This window comes from Aotus nancymaae, unplaced genomic scaffold (genome assembly GCF_030222135.1).
Source record: "Aotus nancymaae isolate 86718 unplaced genomic scaffold, 86718_ANA_hifiasm-v0.15.2.pri h1tg000003l, whole genome shotgun sequence".
In the NCBI taxonomy this organism is placed as follows: domain Eukaryota; kingdom Metazoa; phylum Chordata; class Mammalia; order Primates; family Aotidae; genus Aotus; species Aotus nancymaae.
In genome coordinates this window covers 2234997-2242335 of record NW_026988414.1, presented here as the reverse complement: position 1 = coordinate 2242335, position 7339 = coordinate 2234997, and the positions used below count along the sequence as shown (strand labels likewise).

Genomic DNA, 7339 nt, shown 5'->3' with positions numbered 1-7339 from the left:
TAATCTCAACACCTTGGAAGGCCAAGGTGGGCGGATCACGAGGTCAGGAGATCAAGACCATCCTGGCTAACACAATGAAGCCCCGTCTCTACTCAAAATACAAAAAATTAGCCAGGCATGGCCAGGTGCGGTGGCTTACACCTGTAATCCCAGCACTTTGCGGGGCCGAGACGGGCGGATCACAAGGTCAGGAGTTTGAGATCAGCCTGGCCCATATGAGACCCCATCTCTACTAAAAATACAAAAATTAGCCACACACAGTGGTGAGCTCCTGTAATCCCAGCTACTCAGGAGGCTGATGCAAGAGAATCACTTGAGCCCGGCGGGTGGAATTTGCAGTGAGCCAAGATCATGCCATTGCACTCCAGCCTGGGCAACAGAGCAAGACTCTGTCTCAGAAAAAAAAAAAAAAAATTAGTTGGGTGTAGTCGCATGCGCCTATAATCCCAGATACTCAGGAGGATGAGGCAGGAGAATTGCTTGAATCTGGGAGGCAGAGGTTGCAGTGAGCAGAGATTGTGCCACTGCACTCCAGCCTGAGAGACAGAGTGAGACTCAGTCTCAAAAAATAAAATAAAATAGAAGGAACGGGTCACAAAACAATGTCAGGATCATTACGTAGTGGGGGCAGGGAGCAATTGCTGGGGCCACCCAGAGCGCTCGCTGTGAGGCTCTGAAGGCCCTTTACCCTGCTGCTGCCTTCCCATGCTTCATGGATTTCAGTGGCAAACTTTGAGATAAATGATCAAATGACAAATCAGGAAACACCCACACTTTTTTTTTCTTTTTCTTTATTATTATTATTTTTTTGGCACCAAATTTTAAAACGTGTGCATTGAATGAAGAGACCCCCCTCAAAACAGGCTTTGTGTGAGCAACATGGCTGTTTATTCACCTGGGTACAGGTGGGCTAAGGCCGAAAATGGTGTTAGCCTCTTTTTTTTTTTTTTTTTTTTGAGACAGAGGCTCGCTTCTTCCCCAAGGCAGGAGTGCAGTGGTACGCTCTCAGCTCACTGCAACCTCTACCTCCTGGGGTTCAAGTGATTCCTCTGCCTCAGCCTCCCAAGTAGCTGGGACTACAGGTGCCTGCTACCACACCCAGCTAATTTTTGTATTTTTAGTAGAGATGGGGTTTTGCCATGTTGGCCAGGCTGGTCCTGAACTCCTGACCTCAGGTGATCCATCCACCTTAGCTTCCCAAAGTGCTGGGATTACAGGCATGAGCCACCATGCCCAGCTAATACCCACACTTTTAAGGGAACAAAATGTTATCCAAGTAATTAGAGTAGCATAAACTAGGGGCAGGGAGATCCAGGCACAATGACCCGCAGCCCATGGCTCCTTGATCCAAGGTCAACCGTTGAGCAGATCACATCCTCTCTCTGCAAACTTGAAGTTGAACCAAGCATGCAGGTATGGGAAGCTGCCAAACCTGATCCTCCTGTGGGCAATGCCCCAGCAACAGGGCCCCCAACTCCTGCCACTGAGTCCTACACGACATCCCCGGGGACTCTGCTCGTCCTGAGACGTGGTCAGTCCTCATTTTCACATTTTTGAGAGTCACCCTGAGTTCCTCTAACAAGTCCTACAAAAGCCCAAGTCAGGGGCAGCTTCTGTTGCTTGGAAACAAAGAACCTGAACTGATAGAGTAATTGGCCACTGAGCAAGTGGGAGATGGACAGCAGGTGCTTAGGGAAATGTGGGGACTAGGGATTGATTACTGAGCCCATGTGGAGAAAATGCAGGGAGGCACCCCCCTTCCCATCACCCATCCAAAGTAACAGAGCAGCTAAGCCAATGTCACCTGGACCTCCCTGGGGACCATCTACCACCAAGAGATCAGCCCCAGCACCCTGGGAAGCCACTGCCTCAGGCCAACCAATGGAGGGGTGACAGAGGCCAAGATCCCACCACCACCACCACCCAGGGCAGAGCAGTGGCTCCTAATCCAAGTGAGACATTGAAAGCTATTCAGAGGTACCTTCATCGGGCATGGTGGCTCATCACGGCTATAATTCCAACAGAGGCTGAAGCAGGAGATTGCTTGGCCCAGGAGTTCGAGACCAGCCTGGGCAGCACAATGAGACCCCATCTCTACAAAAAATAAAAACTCAGCTGGGCATGGTGGCACACACCTATAGTCCCAGTTATTCAGGAGGCTGAGGTGGGAGGATCACCTTTTGCCTCTGAGGTTGAAGCGCCATGAGCCGTAATCACACCACTGCACTCCAGCCTGGGTGACAAGGTGAGAGCCTGTCTCTAAACACACAAACATATCAGTGCTATTTTGGCAAGTTGTAATCATTGGAATGATGACTCGATTCAGAATTTTTTTTTTGTTTTTCTAAGACAGAGACTCACTTTGTCGCCAGGCTAGAGTGCAGTGGCCTGATCTCGGCTCACTGCAACCACCGCCTCTTGGATTCAAGCGATTGTCCTGCCTCAGCCTCCCAAGTAGCTGGGACTACAGGTGTGCACCACCATGCCCAGCTAATTTTTGTATATTTAGTAGAGACGGGGTTTCACCATGTTGGCCAGGATGGTCTTGAACTCCTGACCTCAGGTGATCCACCTCCCAAAGTCCTGGGATTACAGGCATGAGTCACCTCGCCTGGCCCATTGTGAGTTTAAATGATCAGAAAAGACTTGATTTTTGCACTTTAAGATAACACTGTTGGCTGGGCACGGTGGCTCATGCCTGTAATCCCAGCACTTTGGTGGTGGGCGGATCAAGAGGTCAGGAGATCGAGACCATCCTGGCCAACATGGCAAAAACCCATCTCTACTAAAAATACAAAAAAAAAAAAAAATTAGCTGGGCGTGGTGGCACCTGTGGTCCCAGCTACTTGGGAGGCTGAGGCGGAAGAATTACTTGAACCCAGGAGGTGGAGGTTGCAGTGAGCTGAGATTGTGCCACTGCACTCCAGCCTGGCAACAGAGCAAGACTCCTTCTCAAAAAAAAAAAAAAAAAAAAAAAAAGATAACACTGTTGCATTGCTCTTCTAGTTACTCAGTGGAATCTAGATACCATAGCAATTGAACCGCCCATCATCCATGCATCAAATGTATGAACAAGTCAGACACTATGATCTTTTTTGTACTAGAACCCATATTTCCACTCCACTCTCATCAAATGTCATGTGAATGAAAGGTTTTTGTTTGGTTGGGTTTTTGCCTTTTTGCCTAACAGTCTTATTGATCATACTATCTTTTTTCTCTGCAACAGAGATACGTATATCCTACAAATTAAAACCTAATATAGGCCGGGTGCAGCCTAAAACTGTAAAACTTAATATAATTTTTTTGTGACCACAAAGCCCTAAGTACTAAATATTTCTTTTGGATTATTTTTAGAATACAGTTGCTCAAAATAACATAAATGGGTTACAAACTTTTTGTTAGTTTGTTTGAGACAGAGTCTCACTCTGCGGCCCAGGCTGGAGGGCAGTGGCATAATCTGGGCTCACTGCAACCTCCGCTTCCCCAGTTCAAGTGATTCTCCTGCCTCAGCCTCCTTTTGTATTTTTAGTAGAGACAGAGTTTTGCCATCTTGGCTACACTGGTCTCAGACTCCTGACCTCAAGTGATCTATCTGCCTCAGTCTTCCAAAGTGCTGGGATTATAGGCACAAGCCACCACACCTGGTCAAAATTTTTTTTTTTTTAAGAAATTTATGGTGCTCGCTTCGGCAGCACATATACTAAAAATTGGAACTATACAGAGAAGATTAGCATGGCCCCTGAGCAAGAATGACAGGCCAATCCGTTAAGCGTTCATATATATATTTTTTAATTATAAATAAAAAAAAAGAAAGAAAAATAAATTTATGGCTGGGTGCAGTGGCTCACACCTGTAATCCTAGGACTTTGGGAGGCCGAGGTGGTGGATTTCCTGAGCTCAAGAGTTCGAGACCAGCCTGAGCAACATGGCAAAAACCCATCTTATTAAAAAAAAAAAGAAAGAAAGAAAGAAAGAAATTTCTTTCTCACAGTTCTGGAGGCTGGGGAGCCCAAGATCAAGATGCCACCAGACTTGGTGTCTGGTGAAAGCTGCCTTCTTGCTGTGTCCTCACAAGGAAGAAGGTGGAAGGGTCTAGCTGGTTCCCTCAAGCCCTTTTTTGAGACAGAATCTCACTCTGTTGCCCAGGCTGGAGTGTGGTGGCATGACATCAGCTCACTGCAACCTCCACCTCCCAGGTTCAAGTGATTCTCCTGCTTCAGCCTCCTGAGTAGTTGGGATTACAGGCACCCAACACCACATCTGGCTAATTTTTGTATTTTTTAGTAGAGACAGGGTTTCATCATGTTGGCCAGGCTGGTCTTGAACTCCTGGCCTTAAGTGATCCACCTGCCTCCCAAAATGCTGGGATTATAGCTGTGAGAGATGGTGTCCAGCCCCTCAAGCCCTTTTTATAAGGGCATAAATTCCATTAATGAGGGTAGAGCCCTCTTGGCCTAATCACCTCGGAAAAGGCCCCACCTCTTAACACCACCACAGTGGAGATTAACCACAGCACCAATCCACTTGTGTCTTGCAGGCATTGTGTGTATTTTGTTTGATGAACATAAGATACTGAGCTTTTGTAATTCCAGATCTACCTAAACACCACTCATAAATCCTGCCAGCACTTCAGTATAATCCTTAAAGACAACAAATATTTCCTTTGTGAGCTAAACTGTCTCTCCTGACTTGTGAATTTCATAGGATGGTTGAGAGGGTCAAAGGAGATGATAGTCCCAGCAAATGGATCCTACTGAACTCTTACTGTAGGCAGCGCTAAGTGCTCTACGTGCACCAGCTCACTGGTACCCCAACAACCCCAAGAAGAAGGGACTATTGTGATCCCCACTTTACAGACAGAGAAACTGAGTCCAGAAAGGTAGCATCACATTTTCAGAGCCACTCAGCTAGGAAGAGAGGGAACAAACGAGGTTGTGATTTACAATTTCAACCTCCTCTTCTCCCTCCCAACTTCTGATGCTGCAAAGCCCCTGGAGACAGCAGAGCTGCCCCTTTGTCCCTTGTGGCTGCACCCTCACGAACATGCTGGACTCGCCCAAGGCAGCCTCTCAGTCCTCAGGGCCTGCTGGAGAAGCGTTTCCATTAGACAGTGCAGCACTGGGTGCCAGGCTGCTGGTTATATGGCCCTGGGAGAAGTGCTGGCGCAGCCTGCCTTTTTCGGGTAGTGGTTGTGACATTCCTTGTAGTGGGACTTTCCCTGCCCTAGGCTAGACCTCTTTAGCCTGGGGCATGTGACCCTCTGAGGTAGGTGAAGACTTCCCAAGGGTGCATAAGAGTGGACCACTCTGGCTGGGCGCGGTGGCTCACGCCTATAATCCCAGCACTTTGGGAGGCCGAGGCGGGTGGATCACGAGGTCATGAGATCGAGACCTTCCTGGTCAACATGGTGAAACCGTCTCTACTAAAAATACAAAAATTAGTTGGGCATGGTGGCATGCACCTGTAGTCCCAGCTACTCGGGAGGTTGAGGCAGGAGAATTGCTTGAACCCAGGAGGCAGAGGTTGCAGTGAGCCAAGATCGTGCCATTGCACTCCAGCCTGGGTACCAAGAGCGAAACTCTGTCTCAAAAAAAAAAAAGAGTGGATCACTCTAAGGATCCTAATTCTAGAAACAACCTCTTTCCTCCTTGGCCGTGGCACCGGTGGCCCCAGCTGCCCCATGCTCCTTCTCATCTCCCCTTTCTGGAGATGCCTGGAAAGAGAAAAGTCACTTTGTAATTTCCTCCTGGGGATATATGAAGTAAATGGAAAATAAAAGAGAACCTTCATCCATCCTATTAAGAGATAGATTTTCCGGCCAGGCACGGTGGCTCACACCTGTAATCCCAGCACTTTGGAAGGCTGAGGTGAGTGGATCACCTGAGGTGAGGAGTTCGAGACCAGCCTGATCAATATGGTGAAACCCTGTCTCTACTAAAAATACAAAAATTAGCTGGGCATCATGGCAGGCACCTGTAATCTCATCTACTCAGGAGGCTGTGGCAGGAGAATCACTTGAACCCTGGAGGTAGAGGTTGCAGTGAGCCGAGATCATGCCACTGCACTCTAGCCTGCGTGACAGGGCAAGACTCCATCTCAAAAAAAAAAAAAAAGAGAAAGATACATTTTTAGTTATTTAATTACTTATAAAAAGTTTGTGGGCTGGGTGCAGTGGCTCACATCTGTAACCCCAGCACTTTGGGAGGCTGAGGAAGGAGGATCACTTGAGATCAGGAGTTCAAGACCAGCCTGGCCAACATGGTGAAACCCCATCTCTACTAAAAATTCAAAAAATAGCTGGGCTTCGTGGTACACATGTGTAATCTCAGCTACTAGGGAAGTTGAGGCAGGAGAATCGCTTGAACCTAGGAGGCAGATGCTGCAGTGAGCTGAGACCATGCCTCTGCACTCTAGCCTGGGCAACAGAGTGAGCTTCTGTCTCAAAAAAAAAAAAAAAAAAGTTTGAGCCACTTCCCGCGGCCAACTTCTATTCATTTGTCCGATGTCATTCCTGCCATCCAGCAAGGGGCCTGCCACCTAGCATGCTGAATGAAAGAATGGACCTTGGGGTTTGAGTGTGGAAACCTGGGCAGGTCTGTCTTGGTGTCGCTGCATCCCTAGTGCCCAGCCTAGGGCCCAGCACTGAGAGCTTATAAAGTGTTTCAGGAAGAAGGCAGGCGGAGGGTGGGCAGACCCGAGAAATGCACAAGATAGCTCCCGGGAAGTGAAGGGAGGGATGACAAAGCAAAGCTTGAGGGCTCGGAGGAGCGCTCAAGAAAACAAACCTAGGCATGAACCCGCGCCTGTAACCCCAGGCTCTGGAAACCCGAGGCGGTTGGATCGCTTGAGGTCAGGAGTTCGAGACCAGTATGGGCCACATGGCGAAACTCCGTCTCTACTAAAACTACAAAAATCAGCCGGACGTGGTGGCGCATCCCTGTAGTCCCAGCTACTCGGGAGGCTGAGGCCGGGGAATCGCTTGAACCCGGGAGGCGGTGGTTGCAGCGAGCCGAGATCATGCCACTGCACTCCAGTCTGGGAGACAGAGCCAGACCCTGTCCCCAAAATTATATATATATGACGAGAAAAGAAAATAAGAAAGTTTTAAGAAAATTTTTGAAAGAAAGAAAAGGAAAACAAAAGAGTCACCGACATCTTCGAGCCACCTCACAAGGATAATAGCATCACCCTCCTCTCCGCCCCTCATCAACATGGCCGACCCCAGGGGGATAAGCGGGTCTGAGGGGCGGAAGTGACGCACAGCGGAAGTCCGTCCTGCCTGTCGGTCACCAGGCCCTGAGCTCAGTGGCGGCTCCGGGCTGCGGGCTGCGAGGTGCGG

The 7339-nt window shown here is 48.7% G+C and overlaps 1 pseudogene; it reads left to right on the top strand.

The window, feature by feature from the left end:
- The first annotated feature begins 3676 nt into the window (after positions 1-3676).
- LOC135277305 (U6 spliceosomal RNA) lies at positions 3677-3789 on the top strand (annotated as a pseudogene).
- Positions 3790-7339: the final 3550 nt, after the last annotated feature.